The following is a 21,688-nucleotide window of genomic DNA, read 5'->3' on the forward strand; positions in this document are numbered from 1 at the left end:
CACAGTAAAGTTGTTTCACGATGGGAGAGTCCAGGTGGTAGGCGAAGTCGCAAGTTAGGGTCAAGAGAATGCAAACGTGAGCTGGTGAAACCCGGTGAATTCCATCGCAGAAGTGTCATATGGCGAGCAATCGATTGAAGTTGCCGTGCAGCATCCGTTCTTGAGAGAGGTATAGGAACCAGCTGATGTTTGTGATGAGCCGAGCGTGCTGCTTCATCTGCGCGGTCGTTGCCGACAATTCCGCAATGGCTCGGCAACCATTTAAACACAATATCGCGATGGGCGATTGCCAAGACTGATAACATGGGAGAGTGTTGCTGGCGCCGGCAGAACGCGCGAAAGATAGCGCCGAGGAACATATCAGAAACTTGCAACATAGAGTAACGTACGGATTATAAGAGTGGCCACTCCAGCCTAAAAGCGGCCGAGCTACGCAGCTTCATGCCGCCCGCTAGAAGGCAATACAACACTCCCTGTCTCGAAGGGAACGTGCGTACTAGCTATCTACAGTGGTAACTTTTCTATAGTGCACTATACGTCTACTTGTCTATGTGGTTGTAGACGTAGACGTTATCAGTGAGATCAGCCAGCCGTGAGCGCTGGATGATAAGACTAGTATATAGAATGAAGCATAACGTATCGCTACAAAATATCGGCCATGGTGTGATCAGGCAAGGTGACGCTACAAAAGATGTGCGATTAAAGTCCCTATATAAGAAAAGTACCGCCATCTACTCTTTCCTCCGCCGCCTCCTCTCCTAAAGCGCTTGCTTTTTTCTTTACTTTTTGCTTGCGAAAGCCAAGTCGACGCTGGCGCACCTAGAAAATCCACGTTGAAGCTTTCAGGCCGGACGCGTGCCGCCGCCGCCGCCGGCGACTGCGGCAGCGCAGAGGACTTTCAACATGGCTCTGAGGCGGAAAAAAAGCAAATATAAAGAAGCGAAAAGCGCGCGCTATCATCGTCCAATCGGAGATACAGGAGAGAGAGAAGCGGCGTTTATCAAAGGAGGGCGGTACTTTTCTTATATAGGGACTTTATGTGCGATAACGTCTGCATGGTCTTTGCTGGGTTCGTCTGCCAGACGTCTGTCTGCTTGGCTGCTGCTTGGTAAGAAGGCCTTCATTACGTTCTTTTATCTCTTCATTACTTCGCAAATTGCTTATGTATTTGTCACTTCAGCCGTAAGTTGACATTTTTCACATTGTGCTGTTCGGCGCAGAGAGCTTTTTGTGTTCTTCACTTCGCGCATGATGTTCCTGGATTACTTCACATTATGTAAGAAACAGCAATTTGAAATGCTGCGCAGCACGTTTGCGAGAAAATCGTTTCTTGCCGCGAGAAAGTGAGTCGGCACACGCCAGTATACGTAGTGTGAATTCAATGCACGTGTGTGCAATTGTGTGAAAGAATGCAGTTATGCTTATGATCTTTATTCGTGCCGTGCACAAATTGCTTGAAGCCTTTGTTACGAGCGCAATAAGAGAGAACTTGCGAATTGAGAAGAAAGTTTGTAAGCTTTGGCTACGACGTGTTCTGAATAAACACTCCTGCCTCAGTAGCGCATGCATGGCACCGAAGGTTGCTTTTTTTTAGCTGCGACAATTGCACGTGACGCTTTTCGCGAAAGGGCGATCTGAAGTGCGTAGGTGAAAATTTGTACGAAGGCGGGAGAGAAGACATAACCAATACTTTTTTTTTCAGGTCATGCCGACCATAGTCAAGTACTGCGGGAATTACTGCTGTGTTGCGAGGTGCAGTAACAACGGCAGGACAGGGAGAGAGCGTGGTTGGCTGACAACTGCAGTGAGCAGCCTTCATTCCTTGTTTGCTATGCAGCCCGAAACTACCACTTAATAAGAAAGATTAGGCTTTAAAGGACGAGTGTTGTTTTCCTCTTTAATGCCAATGCTGTCTTCTGTAGTTTTACTGTTCTGTGGGGTTTTTCATAATATCGCCTGTTTATTCCTTTTGTGAAATTTATTCTCAACATATGGCATCTGTATTGGCATGTCTCGCACTCTGCAGTGCAACCATCTTTTTGTGCTTGCGTTCATCGAACGTTGCGAAAAAAAAGTGTGCAAGTGCTTACTAAGAATATGCTTGAATATGACTTTCGTCCTCACTGAACACTTTCAAAATTTTTTAAGGTTGCCTTTGGCAGGTATCAGAATTCTATTTCATGAGCTGGTCTACTCACGAAGCAGGACATGCTCAAATAAATGAATTGCATATTCGAATAATTGGGAAAAATTCCCGAAATAAATTTTCCTGAGTCGCCCGGGACAAGGAGGCAGCCCAAGCCAGAGGACATAGTGGTCTGCACAGCATAAAACATCTGCTTCTGTGAATCCAGTTAACTTATCCCAACGCACTATTAACTTATCTGCGTCGGCGCACTGAGTGATGTAGTAGTGTAGCAAGTGTTACAATTTAACACGAACGCTTGTTTTGCCTGTTCAGAAATGGATTGCTGTAAATTATCTCAAACAAAGCACGTGGAGGTTATACTGCACTAATATCTGTTACGTTTTAAGATATTCAATTCTAATTTCCAGCATGAACGTCTGTTCATCGCTTGAATAGTGACGTGTAGATTTTCATACACCCGATTCAGCAGCGTGCTGCAACAAATTATTGCATACACAGCTGTGTGCTCTAAGGTTATGCGTTTCTGATACTTTGAGCGAACTACCACCGTTTAAGTCAGCTTAAACAAGAGTTTCAAAACGTTCAACCAGCGAACCGCATATTTTTGTCGGAACGGAACTGAACTGGAACGATAATGTGTACCCAACTACTGGAGCTCAACCTTAACCGGAAGATGACTGGAACAGTGATGACCAGCCATTCATAGTAGTCAGGGAGAAAATACCGATAAAGCTACCTGGAGAATAGATGTGCTTACGCAGGTCAATCTTTACATGATAAAAAAATTCTCAAGTAGGGTTTATTCGATTAATATTATGCATGTCATTTGACTTATTGCGCGACAGAAATAAATTGCGAGTAATCAGCATATGCACATCCCGTCAACGGAGACAACATTTAGTTGCGATTGTTTGCTACCTCACTGACAAAGTACTGTGCTGCAGTCCTATCTCACTTTCAGCAGAGTTACCCTGTTTTCAACGCGATATCAGTACAACTAGTGTCAGCACAACTGTTTCAAATCCACGTGGGAAAATTGAATGTGGAATGCGCTTACCGTGTCAAGATTTTATGGACTTGGCGAGAGTTGCGCAAGTTTTCAGAATCAGGAATGTCGAATAGATCAAATAGTAATTGGTTCTGTACGATCTAAGTTTTTCTAAATCATAAATCTACTCCTGGCGGCATGGCTGAAAAGACAACTTTCATGGGCATTCATTTCTTTTGTGACGTTTTTGCGCAGTATCACTTGTGATAAAGGCTTTATTGACTTCTTGACCGCGTTCGCGTTTTAGCAATAAATTCCCACACAGCGCCTTCTGCGTCCAAGCACGTGTGCCCTGTTTGAGCAAGTATGTCTCCCCAGGTGAATATAACGAAGCTGGATCTTTTTGTAGAGGAATAGTTCAGGTGAGCACTTAGAGCGGGCCACTTATCTACGACATAGTTAGGCAAAATAAAATGGGCCCTGGAGCCAATCACGGGGGAGGGTGTGTAAATATAAAACGGAGTAGTTAAGCGCAAATTGTTGCGTACATTTCTAAGTCGGTACAGGTCACGGTAAAAAAGTGAACTCGTAGGTTCATAGAGCGCATCAAGTGAACGAGCGCTATGGCTGCTTACAGCGCAAACGCCCTTTGGGACCATCTGGGAATGTGGGAATTTATTGCTAAAACGCGAACGTTACAATGAATCGCAGTGTATGCATCCTACAGTCAGGTGGGGGTCTGTTGGCCGTCTTTAATGTATTGACTGGTATGGGGTTGCTCGATTGGTTGGTTCCTAGATGTTCTTCCAAAACATTCTTCTTTATTTTCGTTCAGAGATGAGAGTGAACATATACACGTACTGCTTACTTCATTTATTGTCATTCGCCTTTCTTCAAGGCATCTAAAGAATAACGTATTATTTGCTGGGGCTTATTTCTTCAATTTAGTACAAAAAAGATAAGCAGCTACCAGTAGTTTATTTTCTTTCATACGAGTTTATTGAACAATCTGCAGACCCACCAGAAATATTTATATCTACCTGAAGCGAAGCATGATTGAGGAAGGTAATTAAGCTATACACATCTAATTGCAATGATTTCAGTTTTGTTATCATGGACCAAATGCAGCATGTAATCGCATGCAGTGCTTATGTTTGTACATCTCAGCTTTCACTCGCTTTTTCCCATGCAGTATATCTGTTTATTTGCTGCACCTTTTCCAAATTACGCTGAAAAATAAGCCCAAAATTAGGCGGTAGTAAACTATGAGACTTCGACACAGTGACATCACGGCGAGGACGGTGATCTACGGTGCTTGTTAAGGCAAGAATGATCATCCAAGATTAGTGGCCAGGACGACTACAATACATATCTAAATTCATTCAGGAATTTTGTACTCATTTATAGACCTGTCCACGGTAACAATTTTGTTTCTTCTTTTCTTCAAGTATGCCCAAATTTTGCAGTTAAAGAATTGCAAAAGGTATTGGCTGGTGACAACATATTTTGGACCTAGAATGGTTTAGAAAGGCCTACCAATATATTGCCGTGACTGGGCATTCAATTTTGAAATGCGCAACTGCAGCGACAAACCATTCGGCATAACCCATTTATTTCGCGGTCACTGTTGACTACAAGGCTTTGAGCATTGGATGAATTTTCGGTGGACTCGTCTTTCGCACTTCCTCAATGACACTAGGCTCCATCTATTGGCGCTAACGGGAATCCTCCGCATGCGATCTGAAATGCAAGGCTGGCCTCAAACGCTCTGTAAGGCGCCTTGCGGCAGCTGGGCTCTTCTCTCGCCTTCTTTCACAACACGCTGTGTCGTCTAGTGGGTGCTACCGAAAAGTTCGCGCAAGGCGTCTGAGATGAGAAGCGAGAGGCGCCAATACTTGCTAACGCTCCCAATTGTTCCCCATGGTTTTATTTATTTATTATTGCGATAGCAATTATATAGACACTCAAAAGCAGATTTCTGCCGTCGGCGTCGCCGTCACCGTGAGGTTCCGTATGACGTCAATGGAGATGAAATCGTCGCCGCGCGCCACCGAACGCTGTATGTGCGAGTGAAAGGGCGCGAGGGACGCGCGCTTTCACCGGGAGTGAACGCACGGCGGAGAACAAACGCGCGTTCTGCGCCGTGCTCCCTTAAGGGCTGCAGAAGTAGGCGTCTCTTTCCTCCTTTACAATCACCATATATGTAGAGCAAACGCGCCTTCTTCCGACGCGCGAGAGGCCGTGGGGGAGGGGGGGAGGGGGAGGGAAGGGAGGCGACGTTTAGCTGCGGCACCAAGTGCCGATTTACATATGAGGCTCCTGCAACAGTCACCAACGCCGCACGCATTTTGAGCGAACGCGGTCAAAACGCCGACGGCGTCAACAGTTCTGCGCGTTGCCGGTGCTGCTGCATGTTCAAGTTTATACAGCTGATAAAGCTAATATCATTACTCCGTATAGCTCTCTACAAATTTGCTATCGCAATTGATGCTTCGCCTTTCAAGTGAAACTGCGACAACTTTTTTATGATTTCAATACCCTAAAGGCCTAGGGGCATTACATAGGGGGGGGGGGGGGTTATACAATCATAATGTAAAACAAAGTTGCAAATACAAAAGAAAATAGCAAAAAAAACCCACAGAATTGGAGCGTTCACAAATCAAAGCAGGAAAGTACCAGGGATGTCATCTTACAATGAAGAGTTATACTATATAAAATATCGAATTCATGCATATTGACGAGGTTAGGATTGCTGCGTGTCAGTTATATCAAGGTACATCAGCAATTCTGTCCTAAAGGACAACATGTCAGTAACGATAACTATTTGTTCCGGCAGATCGTTCCACTCCTTCACTGACAATACAAGTGGCGAGTTCTGATATTGCAATGTTCTGGCGGATATTGGTTCAACTTTAAGACAATGATCTCTGATTAAGCAGGTATGATGCGCCGAAAGAATATTCGTAGTTGCAAAAACAGTATTGCTGTGATACACGGAGTTAAAAAATGACAAACATGATATCCAGCACCGTGTGTCAGAATTATGGAGATGAAGTCTTGGTCTCAACACCGTTACACCTTGATAAGATGAATATGAAGATAAAATGAACCTGTCTGCCTTTTTCTGCACAGATTCAAGCTGGTTTGAAACGTCAACGCTATTTGCATGCTATATTATAGAAGCATATTCAAATGCTGACCCAATCAGCGTTGTGTATGCATACCCGACATCCAGCGACACATACACAGGGACTCTAGCTGGATAATTGTCACATACCCATTGCGTTTATGGCGCAGCTCGCTAAAGTGTTGCCATGAAAGACGTTCATTAAAAAAAGGACCATCGTACCCCGAAGTTAAACCGTACTTCGCATGAGCATACTTTGTCTCATTTCTGCCCTCAATGTTTTTGTGAATATTCTCTTATTGTTTATCTATTTGTTTCTCTTATTGTTTGTCTAATGATTTCAATCATGTTTTAGCCGATTTCAAGACAGCACAGCTAAGCGCAATAATAAATTACAATTCCATTTCCCATCTCAATCAATAGGATCCGCTGATGTGTTATCTTCCTTTTTTTAGTTATTTGCCGACCAGAGCGACGACTCCGGGTTCGGTGGACTCGCGTTGTTCTAGATGGCGCTTCCGTTGCATCTGGTTTTTTATAGCTAGCCGTTCAACTGCAAGATCACTACTTCTTCACAGCCATTTACCACCTAACTATCCTTTCCAAACGCCGATACAGAACTGATTACGTGCTTCTGCGCGGCGAGTTATATTCGGCCCTCAAGCCATCCGCTGCGCGCCGCACTTCCTGTGCGACTTCGCATTGCGCTTGATGTGCCCATGACGTCATCTGGCATTTTTTGAGTGAATTAGTTATTTGTTTGCTTCACTGTTATTTCATTACACCTTCTTTTCTATCCTGATGTGACCTAGACGAACTAAAGGGGTTATAAGCTAGATACAGATGGAGCAGAGAGAGGCATTCTTCTTGACGCGTGCCGAATTGTCCGATTGGCTGCAGCGATAACGATGACTCTTTTACCGTTGTTTTTCTTATTCCATTCTTGTACATAATGTAAACAAATCTTAACTTCTCTAAGCTGTCCACAATGTTGGCTAACTCCCGCACTCAACAGCAAGGTCATACAAAACATACAAAAATAGACACACGGATAGATAGAAATGCATATGAATCGATAGTCAGGTAGTTTGACAGATAGACCCTGGACTGCTCGGTAAATATCACAGGAATGTGAACTGAAAAATAAGGAAACCACAAATGTGCGTGTTTGTTGCTAAATGGCGATAAAGCATAAAACAATGCTGGGCGAGCACTGGCTTTATAGTAGATCAAACTTGCGGTCATATTAGGCATCGTTGGCCCAATGTAACGCTTTTATTCAGGCGCCACTATCGGGTCATCACTGATGCCACGGTGTCGTCTTAATTTGGTTATTTCATGTATAGGTGTACAGTGAGAGACAATTGACTTCAACAAATATAGTCACCAGTTGCTTTATTTAGGTAAAAATTAATTATTTTTACACTTTAATGGAATAGCTGAAAGCAAGCCGTAGCATGAGTTATGAAAGGGGCCAGATATTCACCAATTTGCACCTAAAGTACCCGAAGCACCCTTACGGTAAGTTTTACGCAATTTTCCGTTGGTGGTTCAACGAGAAAGTTGCGGCTTTCTCTAGAGGGAGAATGAGCGATGAAAAGATTGAGAGACTATCGATAGTGAGGTTAAAAAACGTGTGAAGGGCTCAACACTATACACTGAAAGGGCCATGTCAGCCCGTTTTACAAATTTACAGTGTATTCATGCAATATATTAACGAAGTTAGTGGCAGTAGCCATCTAAGATGAAAAATTTATATGTTGCCGCGAAGCATTTCAGGGTATCATGATGATGCAGATGTAATGTGTAATATTTATATTGAATTGGGCTTGTCGGGTGAGAGCCTGAGCCATATATCCTGCCCACTGTGGGGCAAATCAAGCGAAGCCGCATTGCCTTACCCCCGCTGAATTCTCTTCAGTGCAATAAAGTGCAACGGTAACCGATGCTGATCCAAATGCATTTCCTATGGGTTTGTTTGATGCATGCAACCCCTGAGGTTGTATTAGCGTACTTTCGTAGTTTACTAGAAACCGCGAAGAGGCCCTACGTAACTGCACCTGCGCTTTTGTGTCGTAATACAAGCGCTTCATGCAAATTGTAGGAATACCAAACTGCAGTATTTCTTTTCAGCGTGAGGCGTTCTATTCCATGCCCGACCATGCTAGAAACAATTTGCTTTTTTTTGGGCGGGGCTAAGCAAACAAATGATTCGCACTTCAAGTTCAAGGTAAAATAAAGTAAGAGTATTTGATTACATTCTTGTTTATGATCAGTTACTTTTGAGAAGCAGTATAGTTACTTATTGTTATCAACTACATTCTTGCTCGAAGTAGTTGTAACTGCAATCGGTTACTTGTAATTGACTTGTGCTGCAGCGTGTACAAGGTTGACTCTGAGACAGTAACAGGACAAATTTAATAAGTGCGGTTGTAGGCGACGTTTATTGCTAGGTGATTGTTGTCTGGAATAACAATTATGAGCACAAACAGACTTCCAGTAGAGGCTCAAGGCATACGCCTAGGCGGAAACCCTGACTTTTACAGCTTGTAGTGCAGGCAGTGGCGTCTGGGCATCCGGTTCCGTATCCTGCAGCAGAGAGATAAAGCGATTTGTAGGCATATCAACTGCACTCTTGGATATATAAATACTGCTCAAGGAATGGTGCGACGCACCTAATGCGTTCAAGATAAACCGGAGTTATCAGGAATTGCTGTAGCTCTTAGCTCATTTAGTATGCCATTATTATGCGCTTTATTATATTCCGTGTGCAAGACGAAGAGATCCGCGCATATCTTTGCACAGAAGTTGACATCAAGAAGGCCTCCGTATTCTTTAACAGACTATTTCTAGTTTACGATGGTGTGATGACGTGAAACAGCAAGCGAAGCGGATTTTGAGTGTTAAATGTTCAGCTCTTACGCGAAACATACAATAAGTAGACAATCAGTTGTCTTCCACCTATGTAGATAATAATTGAGCAAGAAAACGAATTTTTGGTTTCCGACAATGTTGTCGTTTCCCCATGGACAAGCGACGACTGGTTACCGCTTATACACCTTCGATTGTTCTAGGGAACTGGTTCGTGAATGTACAACTTGACATGTCCTGAGCACAGTAAGAACGATCTGTAAGGCGTCAACTGCTGCCTATCAAGTTTACTGCGTTCTGTTGCTATTTTTCGGGCATAAAACCTAAATATATCTCGTTGATCATGTGCTTATCATGGCACTGAATCTCTACGCATACTTCAAACAGCATGACAATCACGGAATAGCGCCTAAGAACAAAGTTAATAGTGGGAGCAATACCGCACAATTATCTGGTGTATATTTTGGCACCAATTGACATTTCAATTGATGTAGGTAAAGCCAGCTTCGTGCTTCCTTATATTAAATTTATTAACAACTATGTTACCGCAGAAAAAGAGACGCCCCTGCTACACTTACCGCCTCCACTGCTTGCCTCGGCGTTTCTCTCCTCCGTTGCAGTGATCATGGCCACTAATGCTGCACACACATGGGTAGACAAGATATGAACAAGAGAAAAATCAAGGCATAACAAACGCTTCTTTACGAATCTACAGCTTCTTCCATTACGAAAAAAATATGGTTGAAGCCAATGAGAATGCCTTCAATAGAAAACGAGAGAGCAACACTTTGTGCTAATATCTCTGGAAGCACATCAGCACAATGTTTGTACATGCGATGTATTCCAGAAATTTCGGCGTGGCAGCCGCATACCGTGTCCACTGTGATGTATTCATCACAGACTTTCGGGGGTATTCTCAAAAGCATTCTCTTTTGTGTAATATGGGTGTATTATATACGTTTGCATTTGACAATACTCGCTTACCTGAAAATATTGCAAGGAGAAAGATGGCCGAGGTAACCTTCATCTCAGCAATGGGTCTCCTTTTCTTGCCTGTAAGGACCAATGAAAATGTACATGAAAACGTACTTGGTTACAACACGGTGTGTGCAGAGACCCAGAATAGGAATTCAAGGGCACTAAATGATGATTATGTTTGTGCATTTGTATGCAGATATAAAACAATTGACCCTTGCGAATATTGCTACCTTGACAACAAAAACAGTTCGTAACATATGAAGGCAATTGTGGCTAAATATTAGTGTCGCAACAGTAATATCTTGCACATTTCGTGGTCAGCTGATGAAGGGGATCATTTAAACTATCATAAACAAAATTATATTATTTTAAAAATATGATCCTTCTTTTTGAATTTTTCACAATATTTGGTTTCAATCCATGTCAACACGTAGCACTTAAACGATAAGAGCCTTACAGGCAAATGATAAAGCAGAACATAAAACGTAATATTGTACAAGCTGGACTTGTAGTAGTCTATTATCTAAAATTACTTAACATTACCCAGTTTTACGTGGTTAACAACAATGTGATTATGAGACACACCGTAATTGCGGGCTCCTGAATATTTTTCACCATCTGAGGTTCATCACGTGCCTCCAATGCACGATTCAAGTGTTGTTTCGCCTTTCGGACGCAACCAAATGCTGCCGCCGTGGAGCATATTGATAGTGCGAATTCAGGACAGACTTCTATGACTGCCCGGACAGATACGAATAACTTACCTGATGGGACTAAATGGGAGGCAGAGACGAAGTATTCGATCCACCACCTGCTACAAGGTTGACGATGGCCTACGCTGGGTGACTTTTAAATGTTTCCGAGGGCCCAGAAATTGCAGTACCACGTGGAGGGATATTTTGACGCACCTGTTCAGCGCACGCGCTGTAAAAGGGTGAGCGCCTTTGATTTCGTGCGTTCCTCGTGTTTCCGGTTGATTTATGTTTTAAAGCAATGAATGCTTGAAGAATATCTCTAGAAACAGGAATCCGGATACATAAGGTTTTTATAGGTCCTATTTCTATCTTCATGACGCATTTGAACAGCGCTTTTGGTTTTAATGCCTTCATTCTGAAAAACAACTAGGCCTATCTGACAAAGTGCACTAGGCACAATATTTGGTAAATTTTGCGCCAAAATGATTAAAAATGTCTTCAATTGCTCTTCTGCAAAACATCATGTCTCCGCAGCAATACCCCATGTTAAGAAATGCACAAACGAATCGTGGCTTTATTTCTTAATCAAGGTTTCTGTTCAATCCCAAAAGCGAAACTGCGTTGTGTTGAGAACGCAAACACCTGTCACAAATTTCTGCCACCCTGCCTTTGTAACGTGGCTAGGCAGCGAAGAAAATTAAATTATGCAAATATCAGAAGAACAAGGTATAAGAAATGTTTATGTATACGAATGAGCAGCAGATTCAGCAAGGCAGTAATACCCAAGCGACCCTTGATTGGTTTTGTTGTTTGACATTTCATGATGTGCTCACCCAACATCCTGGCGATCGCCGCTAATTACAATCCTGAGAAGCAGCTAGTAAACTTTGACCCATATCTGCAGACCAATGCGTCTCTGCAAGCATAAATCAGTATAGGAGCTGGCCTAAAAGCGTTAGTTGATTTAGAAGATACCGACAATTGGGAGATGTCGCAAGCATATGAGATAAACACACTCTTGGATAAATATACTATAATTTACGTTGCTTTGTCGTAGCAAATCAGATGCGCTACCTTGTAGTACGCTACCATATTTTCAGAAGGCCAATACGAAGACTTGCCATACGGAAATTCGGGGGAGCTTCCAGATTTGCAGATGTGCGTACGGCAGCGGCAGTTGCTTCCTTCTTCGATGACTGCAAATCATACAATCTTTCAAGGGCAATGCGGTGCGCCAAATGAGTCAAAGCTGAGAGGCATTCTTTGTTCAAGGTTGTACGCTAGGAGGATGTGTTAACTGAACATCTGGCTGGCGGCTAAACACTAGGTAAAACGACGACAAAGAAGTGGTTTTGTGACGGTATGTTTTGATGGCTGTGGTGGCCTAAAGCAGGGTGGTGTCAAGACCTCACTGATTGGCAGAGACGTACATCGCCAGCACTTCCTTCCTTCAGTTCAGCCGTTTGCTGAGCCAATGTGTGGTGTCTACGCTAATACGCAGTGCTGACTGTCAACACGTTACAAGCAGTTTTATTAATTTTCCGTTTTCATTCAACATCGTTGATCATTTTTGTCTGTAAGACGGCTGGGACCGTGAACCTAACTTTAGGGTTATATCCATATCCAGCGGACGGGCTAAGCCCAATCAGAAAACAAAAAATGAATGTAAGTTCCTCCGCAAAGTATGGCTACGGCAAGCACAGCTTTATCGCTCTCCTGTAATTATTAAAGCCAGAAAAGAAAAGAGCGAGAGCTGAAAGTGGTAATGGGTGAGCCTCGCATTTTCAATGGTGTATCGCAGGAGTTGCAAAAGAAAAGGCAAGGTGCTGCAGGTGACGACTGTCTTTCATAAATATACAGAAGGCAACTGTGGAGAAAAATAGTTTGCCTTTGTAAAATACATAAATGTTAAATGTAATCAGAAAGTGGAAGGAGGAAAAAGAAGGGTATAACGTTCACGGATAGTTGGTTTTAAAAAAAAGTACAAACCAGAATGAACCGGTGACGTGAGCTGGCGCAAGTGCCAACAAGGTTTCTTTTTGTTTGGTCTTCTAGCTCACTGAACAATGGCAGGTATTTAAATGGGCCCACACTGAAGAATACGTCATGTATCCCACCATGCATATACTTAAGCAGCGTATCTGTGTGCTGATTCAGTCGGTGAGTATGATAGCTGTGTTTGTGTATCGGTGCGTGAGGAAGACGCTGGATAGCTGCTGCGATTGCCTGTAAATCGCCTTTTGTGGAATGCCCTGTACCTACGCGCCTTGTCTGTGCTATGCATATGCGCTATCCGACTACCAAAAAGTAGATTCCTTTCCCTGTGAACTTGCGTCTTCATGGTAATATGTGCCTTGAGTATTACGCGCTCTTTCCTACAGCCTCGTTTTATTCCAGTTTTCAATGGATCCATGCTTTAAAAAACAGCACCACCGTGCGCCTAATTAAGGACAGAAACGCGGAGTCATCACGTTTAAACAGCATCAACTACTCACCGGCAAACTGAAAGATCCGGCTTTACTTGCTTTGGTTGAAAGGCCTGCAGCATGACATCTAAATGCGCCAGAAACAGCTGCCAATGTTATGAGGCAATACAGATGCTTAGCCAGACAAAATAAACACGCCCCCTATCCACATCTCAACAGTCAGACAATTACAGATTGCTTGGCACAACATCATGGCCGAATTCATCAAAGCTCAGAAAATCTGTCACATCGAAGGATGGAAAAGTACATTGACTGGTAAGCACGTACTCAGGCAAGTACGATACCCAACAGCAGAGTCTGCCCCGAGCGAGCCCCTGTCGATCGCACCAAACATCAAAGAAAACATTATAGTAGCCTCCATACCCCTGAATATGCACCCCGAACACCATAAATGCAGGCGCGCTGCACGTGTAATGGCACTGCACCAACCATACGGCAACGACCTCGACACCTTCTGTGCAGACGCCGCGTGCTACTCCGACATTACAGCTAAAGTAGTAACGGTGGCCGACTGGAAGGGCGATCAGCCACAGTACGTATCAGCCAAAATACGCACTGACAACTACACGGATGCGGAAGAACCAGCCATAGCACTCACCATCAGCGCTCAACCCCCTAGGTAAGATCATATGTATTCTTATGGATCCCCAGCAAACGTGTCGAAACGACGCACAAGGACCGATTTACCCGCTGGATCATAAAATGCTACACAAGAAGCAATACATTCGCCGAGTAGACTTAGTCTAGCTAGCTGGGCACGCGTCTGTCCCATGACACGAACACCACGAGGGAGCAATGGGAGGCACTGCTGTCCAGCTCGGCCCTCGACGACCAGCTCAAGCTGATCCAGAGAGCAGAGAAGATGGCAAGAGCCAGCGGAGCCCTGGACTAGGGGCCCCGACCATTAGCGATGCCCCATTGGGGCAAGACAAAACTATCTTTGAATTAAAGTTTATCTATCTATCTATCTATCTATCTATCTATCTATCTATCTATCTATCTATCTATCTATCTATCTATCTATCTGTCCCTGGAAATGAGCGCGTTCATGCGACAGCCCGAGGCCTCAACCTCCAGGCGCCGGTCGCTTACAGCTTCGCTGTCCAACCACGATCACAGCGTTCATTGGAGCCACAGTCTTTTAGCCTACCCAGTACCCCGATAAATGTACTTTCTATAGAGATCACCCAAGTCTCTACCATTCGACGTGGGAATGCTCCAAACCACACGGCCTACCGAGAATGCTCAATGCGTCCCCATCCAAGTGGGAAGCAGCTCTTTCCAGCACACCCTTGGATGACTAGCAATACCTGATCGACCAGGCCCGTCGGATAGCAGCAGCAAATGTGGGCCTAGGCAGAGGCCTCCACCATCTAGGACTTCATCACAAAACAACGAATAATGTTTTATACACCTAATACATATTACGTGGCGAAACCATTGTTGGTACATGCCACCTGCAACAATTCGATAGTTTAGCTAGACCTTGTGAAATTTCTGCCACTCTCTCAGTTCACAATCAATGCCACAAAATACGGATTCCGTCTGGTGTGTTTTGGAAGAGAAATTTATATGCAAGGGAAATGTGCCTTTGTTTCTTGCTGATTCAGCACTCGTGAGATTCAACCGGGTAAGTTGAAGATAGGTAATGTGACGTCATCTTCAGCGTGGACTTGTCTTGAATTGCGTACATTCTTCAGTGCTCCAGAAGCCCAAAGGAAACGTAAATTTTGTCGACTTTTCGTCATCTCGCATCGATTGTTCTTTTTGGCCTGTATTGTTAAACATCTTTAGGATCACCTGTCCGAATCCGTTATACCATTCCTTTTCCTGCTTCTGCTTTCCTATCCACATTCTACCATCTGTTTATTGTCTACAATGGCCCACTATTTTCCTCCACACGTATACGTTCCTTATAGTCCTGAAATACTTTCATCTGCCCTAACACCTTGCCTTTCCTCTTGCAAGTACTGGTGTGGGCATTGGAACCCGGTGTCCATGTTTCAAGCTGCGCCAGCTACGCAACGCGCAGTGACGGCCGTAAGTCTGAGACGCGCGAAAAGAAATTATCATCATCATGAGTTAGAAATTAAAATCTTGAGTAGATGGAAAGTTCGCGAGTAATTCCGGAAAATGCTGGGCTACGATCGCCCAGCTGCGCTGTTTAAAGCACTGCGCGGCCGTGTGCAAGGATAAGCGCTTTTTTCGACGGTCTTAACCCGACCACTGGAAAGGGAAAGAGCGTCTTCACGATCCTATACGCCCCGAGTTGCAGAGAAAATCAGAGCTTTAGCGTTATACCTTCGCCTCAAAGCAGATCTCCATCCTTCCGAAAAAACTCAAGACAAAGGGAAGGAAATATGTAACCTGAAAACAGAAAAACATTAAAAACTGATTCTATATGTTGGCAGTCAGCACTACCCTACGTAACGTAGACACAGTGCTCAGTAAACGGCTCAGAGGCACTATGACAAATGTGCTGGCGCTGTATCTCTGGCAATGTCGGCGACACCACCTTGCCTTAGGGGACCTTAGCCAACAGCACATGCGCTGGCGACACCTCTTGTTCCTCGCCGTTTTAACTACTGGTAAGCCGCCATCAAGACTGAAAATTTCACACCAAGCTACCTCCTAGCTTACATCTGTGTAAAAAGCAAGCTTGTCAGCTTTGGTTCAGCAGGCCCGTCGGATTGCGCTACCATGGTTGTGCAACTCGAAGTCCTTCTTTAAGAAGGTGGCTGCCATTGCCATAGACACATGTGCGTTTCGGGAAGCCCTCTTGAGCTCCCGTATAATGTGCAGGCGCGTCGGCATTTGTGGATATCTTGTATCGTGCTACACGGTACCCTACTAAGTTATCCAGCGACAAACGAACGTAAATATAATGTATTTTACCTGTGCCGAGTAATAAATTATTGACGCTCCCCAGGACGTTTTTTGGGGCCATCGTGAAGGGAATACGAGCAAAATGAAAACACGCGTTTAGTTGCGCACATCGTTACATAGACATTCATCCTTTTCGATCTTTGCCATATTACAGTGAAAGTGAGGCAGAACATGGGTGAAATGTGCCTCTGTTTTCAAGACATAGCCATGCCCATTTAAAAAATTATGTACTCTTGTGGCACTGAAGAAAACATTTTTGTCTATACAGTAGAGCAGCGATTACTGCGTGATGATGCAAGTATATAGGGTTTTGAGGCTCAAGGGCCAAGTATGGTCAAAGAGCACCAAGTATGGTCAAAGAGCGCCAAGCGATACTTGTGTGCATAGGTATACGTGGGCCTTGTGTCAGATTTGTTTAGCGTCACAGAAGAGAAATTTAGGATGTTTTCAATCACAGTATCATAAAATTTACTATAATTTGTTATTATAGTGCATTTTATGAGACTGTAGGCCTAGCCGTCTCGTTTTTTTTGTATTTTTTTGTAAGGCAGGTAGATAAAACCTTTACAAGGTTCTGATGTTTCATGCATAGGTTGTCGATAAGAAAATTATGTATCCGGTTTCCTGTTGTTGAGTATATTGTTCAGCAAGCATTCATTGTTTTAAATGTTAAACCATGAAGGAAAACCATGGGAACACGACATCACGTCCGTTCACCCATGCGCAGCACGTCCGCTACACATCTGCCTCCAGCATTTCCTCCACGTGCACGACAATATATATTGCCGTAGGAAAGATTTAAAAGAGGCGCAGCGTCAGACCTTCGTTAACGTTGCAGCAGTTTTCGGATCGATTACTTGGTCTCCGCCTGGCATTAAGTCCCATAAGGTGGGTTCTTCATATCTCTGCGGGCATGCGACACATTCTCTCCTGGATTCGCTCTATTATTTGCTGTAGAGCGGCGTCATTTGACTTGGGCGAAATGCGAAACATCCCTTTTACTATGCATTGGGTGCATGTATAGAACACAGTGCCTTATAATCACATTGTGATTTTCGCACGTAGAACAAGATTATTTATTTAATAATTTAGGGTGATTGTGTAAGCGCGCCCGTTATCTACAATATAATGTTTTACGTTCTGCTATATCAGTTCCCTGAAAATCTTTAATGCATAAGTGACATGTATTCATATAGCTTTCAAGAACGTGTCCTGAAACAATACCAACGAAAAGTCTTATTTTCGAACTTACATAGCTTTCCTATTTATCATAGTTTAAATAAGTGCATTCATCAGCTTACCGCAAAATGTGCTAGCAATTACTGTTGCCAAATGACACTTAGACACAACTGCTTCTTTAGTAACCACCTTTTTTTTGTTGCCAAGGTAGTAGGATTCTCCAGCGCCAATTGATGCCGGAACTGGTTTGTTAATGTTTTAGATCTGCATACAAATGCATACGGACAACCACCATTCAGTCCCCTAGAATTACTGTTCTGGGCATGTATAGGATCAGCGTCTCAAATTCTCTTCAACCATTGGTCCTTTTAGGCAAGAAAAGCAGACCTACTTCTAAGATGAAGGCTACCTCTGGCATCTTGCTCCTTGTAATACTTACAGGTAAGGGAATCATGCAAACATGTTTTGTTTTCCACACCAATCATACAGTAAATTCAATCCTTTTGAATTACACCTCAAGTTGTTTCTTGAAAACGGAACAATGTAAACACCCTACAGCAGCCGCGCAGAATTTACAGGAATACATTGTTTACATGAACATTGTAATTGGCTGAGTCGATTATTATTCGCCCAAAATGATAGAGGCTCGTCTTCTGTTATTCAAGGCAGTCCTATTGGCGGCGCGCCCTTTTTCAAATATTAAACAAGCGATACATTTGCCATGAAACGTTCACTATCGCTTGGTTTTTCTCTTGCTGATATCTTATCTTCCCATGTGTGTGCAGCATTGGCTGCCATGGTCACTGCAACTGAAGAGAGAAACGACGTGGCAGGTCGTGGAGGCGGTAAGTATAAGTGGCATCTCTGCTTATATTGTAACATATGTGCTAATAAGTTTATTTTTACCAAGAACGAAGCCGCCTTTATCTGCATCCATTGTATTTGTAATTAGAGAAAAACTTTACCGTAGTAAAAGGGGTGTCATTGCTTGCATTTATAAGGTTTTGTAGCGTTAGCTACACTGGCCTAGCCAAGCCCGTTTCGCGCGGCACATCAAGAGCCGTGCTGCGCATGCGCAAGGATCAGTGATGTCACGCGGCTTGCGCACCGGAGCCACCGGAGCCGGCACCTCTCGCGCACTCCGCCGCCGCCGCGCGCGACTCACCGCCGCCGGTCTGCGCATTCCAGAGGAGTGACGTCGTAGCCGTGGTAGACGCACTGGCGCCGGCGCGCTCGCCGTGCAGTCGCCGTCTGACACTGCGCTGGAGCCGCTGCGCTTCTGACTGGCGTTTGCCAGTGTGGTATTGACCCTTTTCGTGGAGCAGTTTGCTCTAGAGGAACGAGATGGCGCCTTCGGCGGTGCGCCATAAGTTGCCTCAGAGAATGCGCACGAATACGAATCCATTACTGCTTCTGCCCTGCTACTGTGCGATCAGCTGTCGGAAATGCAACTGGGTTTTCGCTAATGCACTATGCCCAATTCATGCTGCAAAATGTGTAACGATAAAGAAAGGACGTGTGCTGTAGTTAGCTGCAAAAATAGTGATTCGCATATAAAGAATGCGAATATAAGGAATATATGAGGAACGGAATCAACCTGTGTCGCCGCTGCTAGATAAGGAGTGTCTGTGTTGCCGGCCCTTCGCGATGCACGGCTTTCCTCGAGGATAAAAAAAAGATAATTCATCCGCCAGCGATGTATAGCTAACCTCCAAAGAAAGGACTTCAACTCCGGAACGTCCACGCTTAGGAGTGAGTACCGCTCGTTACAAAAGGAAGTATACATAGCACCACTTACTGGCATAGTAAGTTTCTTGCGCGTTATCTACACACATCTACCCCTACTCGCACGCGAACTTACACCCACCCTATTGCCAACGTATCAATAATAAGGTAATGGGCGCTCACTTAAATCAATGTGCCGATGGATGAGTGACGGCGACTACACCGACAAGACATGAATGTTGGAAGCTGAACGTTTCGTGACGGCCCACAGAATAAGCGAGGGACTAGCGATAAATACGTCCTTGCTACAAGCTATCACAAAGTGCAGAACATTTGCATTCCAAACTTTGTGCGCAGCAAGAAAAAAAATATATCGCAGCAGAGCACACCCGCGAGCGATTCTGAAATAAACAATCAGATAGTGGCCGCAAGTTTCAACTTTATTGAGTCAGAAACATGACAAGCCGCTGTGATTATCATGAAGATATATTATTTGATATATTTATTACAATAATGGTATGTTAAATCAGCTGAGAGCAAGAGTAATTTCTCTTTAACGCGTTCAGTGTGTCAAAACTTTGCAGTTTCCAGATTAAGAAACCGTATGCAATCAGACAATGTGAACCCACTTTCTCTTTGTGCTGCAGGTTATGGAACGGGATGCCCAGACGCCGCTGCCTGCACAGCAAGCTGCAAAAGCCGTGGTTTCCTGCTAGGCGTGTGCCTTGCACCTCTACTGCAAGTCTGTTTGTGCTCATAATGTATGATCGAGCCCGTCATCAGCCAGCAATAAAGGTCGCTTGCAAGCGCACTCGTTAAATGTGTCTTGTTACCGTCTCCGAATCAGACTTGTACACGTTACAAGTCACTTACATGAAACCGATTACAATTATAATATATTTGATTATAGTTCCTAATTGCTGGTGCATAAATATAACTGATCAACTTGGGCAAGGCCGCGTCTGCTGAAGGACGAATCCAGGCGCGGATCCAGAGGGCATTTCCGGATGTCGTGACCCCCCCCCCCCCTCAGATTTCTGCATCGACCCCTCACTGACAGGGGGATGGCGCTGTCGCAAAAAAATATGGCCACCAGCCATTCTTCAAAAGTATTTTTCGTGAGTACCAGTGGTATCAGCCATGTAGAAGTAAAGCTAGCTCACTCACAAGCTTAGTTGTATTCCGTAGGAGTGTGGTGTCGCGAAGTTGCCGTTGTTATTTTTTCTCATGAACACCTTGGACCTCTTGGCACCTGCAGTGCCTTGCTCGTCCCGTCGGTGGCGTCGAATGAACGAGGGGACGTCCCTTTTGCCAAACACGCCGAGGTCCGCTCGAGCGCCTTCGCGCCAGATTAACTTAGTTTCCCCTTGGGGTGTCAACGGTTGCCTCATTGGCTGTCATCGGTTCCGCGACCTACCTGCTTAATGAAAGAGATCTCTTGCTGAAGTGTTCATATATAAATGCTAAACTAAACAGCTAAACTAAGAACTACGCATAGGCAACTTTTTTTAACTGTAGCACTCATTGTGATCACAGTTACACGTTGACAATACCCAGTACGACCACAGTACCGTGCGTACGCTACAAATTTTTCATTGTAGCTTCGCAGTTGTATTGTCGTACATTAAGCATAGGAGGTTCAAGCCCGCCGGATCCGTTTATCTGAGTGGGCGTTCTCGCGGAGCGGGGCGAAGCCTCGAGCCGCGGCTGCGAAGTGGGGGAGCGTGACGTCAGCGGCCAACGCAAGCACGCAGGCCTAGGATGGCGTCGCGTGGTTAGAGAAACGGGAGCAGATGCGCGCCTTGTGTAAAAGGATGACGTCGCGTGGGAAACAAAACATGAAGACGCTGGCTCGCGCTCTCGCCTACTACGCCACCTCGTTATTCTTGTAGGTGGCGTCGTGAGTCTTCATACGCGGTGATTCGCATATCGTAAACAACCAGCGTAAGTGGTTGCTGCTTTGGAGCGGAGCGTTACGCCCGTATTCAAGAACGTTCCTCTAGTCAACACACCACCACGACTCAAGAGAGAAGATGGCACCGCTATCCCTCCGCAGAAGTGGTCACTGAGGTTCATGATCATTAACGCGAATTCATGAGAATTGTCGCCTCTTTATTCTCGATTATTCTGCGCAGTACGACAATTGATATTTGGAGTCTGATATCTCGGAGCACGGACACGCTAGAATAATTCTTCCGACTGATACTGTGTAGAAACTCGACTGTCTCTAAGTTTTCAATACAAACATACCCACTTACTGCAGTCAACGAAAATAATTGTACAATTTTAGTTAATTGGGCTGCTCACAGCGATAATTATCATCTCACTTTGTGCCCCCCTAGCCACATAACTTATTTGCACAGGTGGTCTTCGCGTGCCTCCCAGTGCCTAACTTTCAGAAAACCATAAAGCTTAGTTTTGGACACCCTGTATTATCAGGCCCATCCGCCAAGCACATGGCTGTATTGGGTAACGTCCTTTTCCTATAAGCTCGGAGAAACCGATACCTGGCTTCGCCACAGGTCTTCTTCCTCTTTCTGGGGTTTTACGTGCCAAAACCAGTTCTGATTATCTGGCACGCCGTAGTGGAAGGCTCCGGATTAA

At 44.5% G+C, this 21,688-nt stretch overlaps 1 long non-coding RNA gene across 1 annotated transcript; it reads left to right on the forward strand.

Moving 5' to 3' along the window:
- Nucleotides 1-818: 818 nt before the first annotated feature.
- LOC119465340 (uncharacterized) lies at nucleotides 819-19,889 on the forward strand. Its single transcript, XR_005194826.2, has 5 exons — nucleotides 819-1,108; nucleotides 1,703-1,804; nucleotides 17,732-17,800; nucleotides 18,145-18,204; nucleotides 19,732-19,889. It is a non-coding gene; the product is annotated as an uncharacterized LOC119465340 (long non-coding RNA).
- The last annotated feature ends 1,799 nt before the right edge of the window (nucleotides 19,890-21,688 follow it).

Source organism: Dermacentor silvarum, chromosome 9 (genome assembly GCF_013339745.2).
Source record: "Dermacentor silvarum isolate Dsil-2018 chromosome 9, BIME_Dsil_1.4, whole genome shotgun sequence".
Classification (NCBI taxonomy): Eukaryota; Metazoa; Arthropoda; class Arachnida; order Ixodida; family Ixodidae; genus Dermacentor; species Dermacentor silvarum.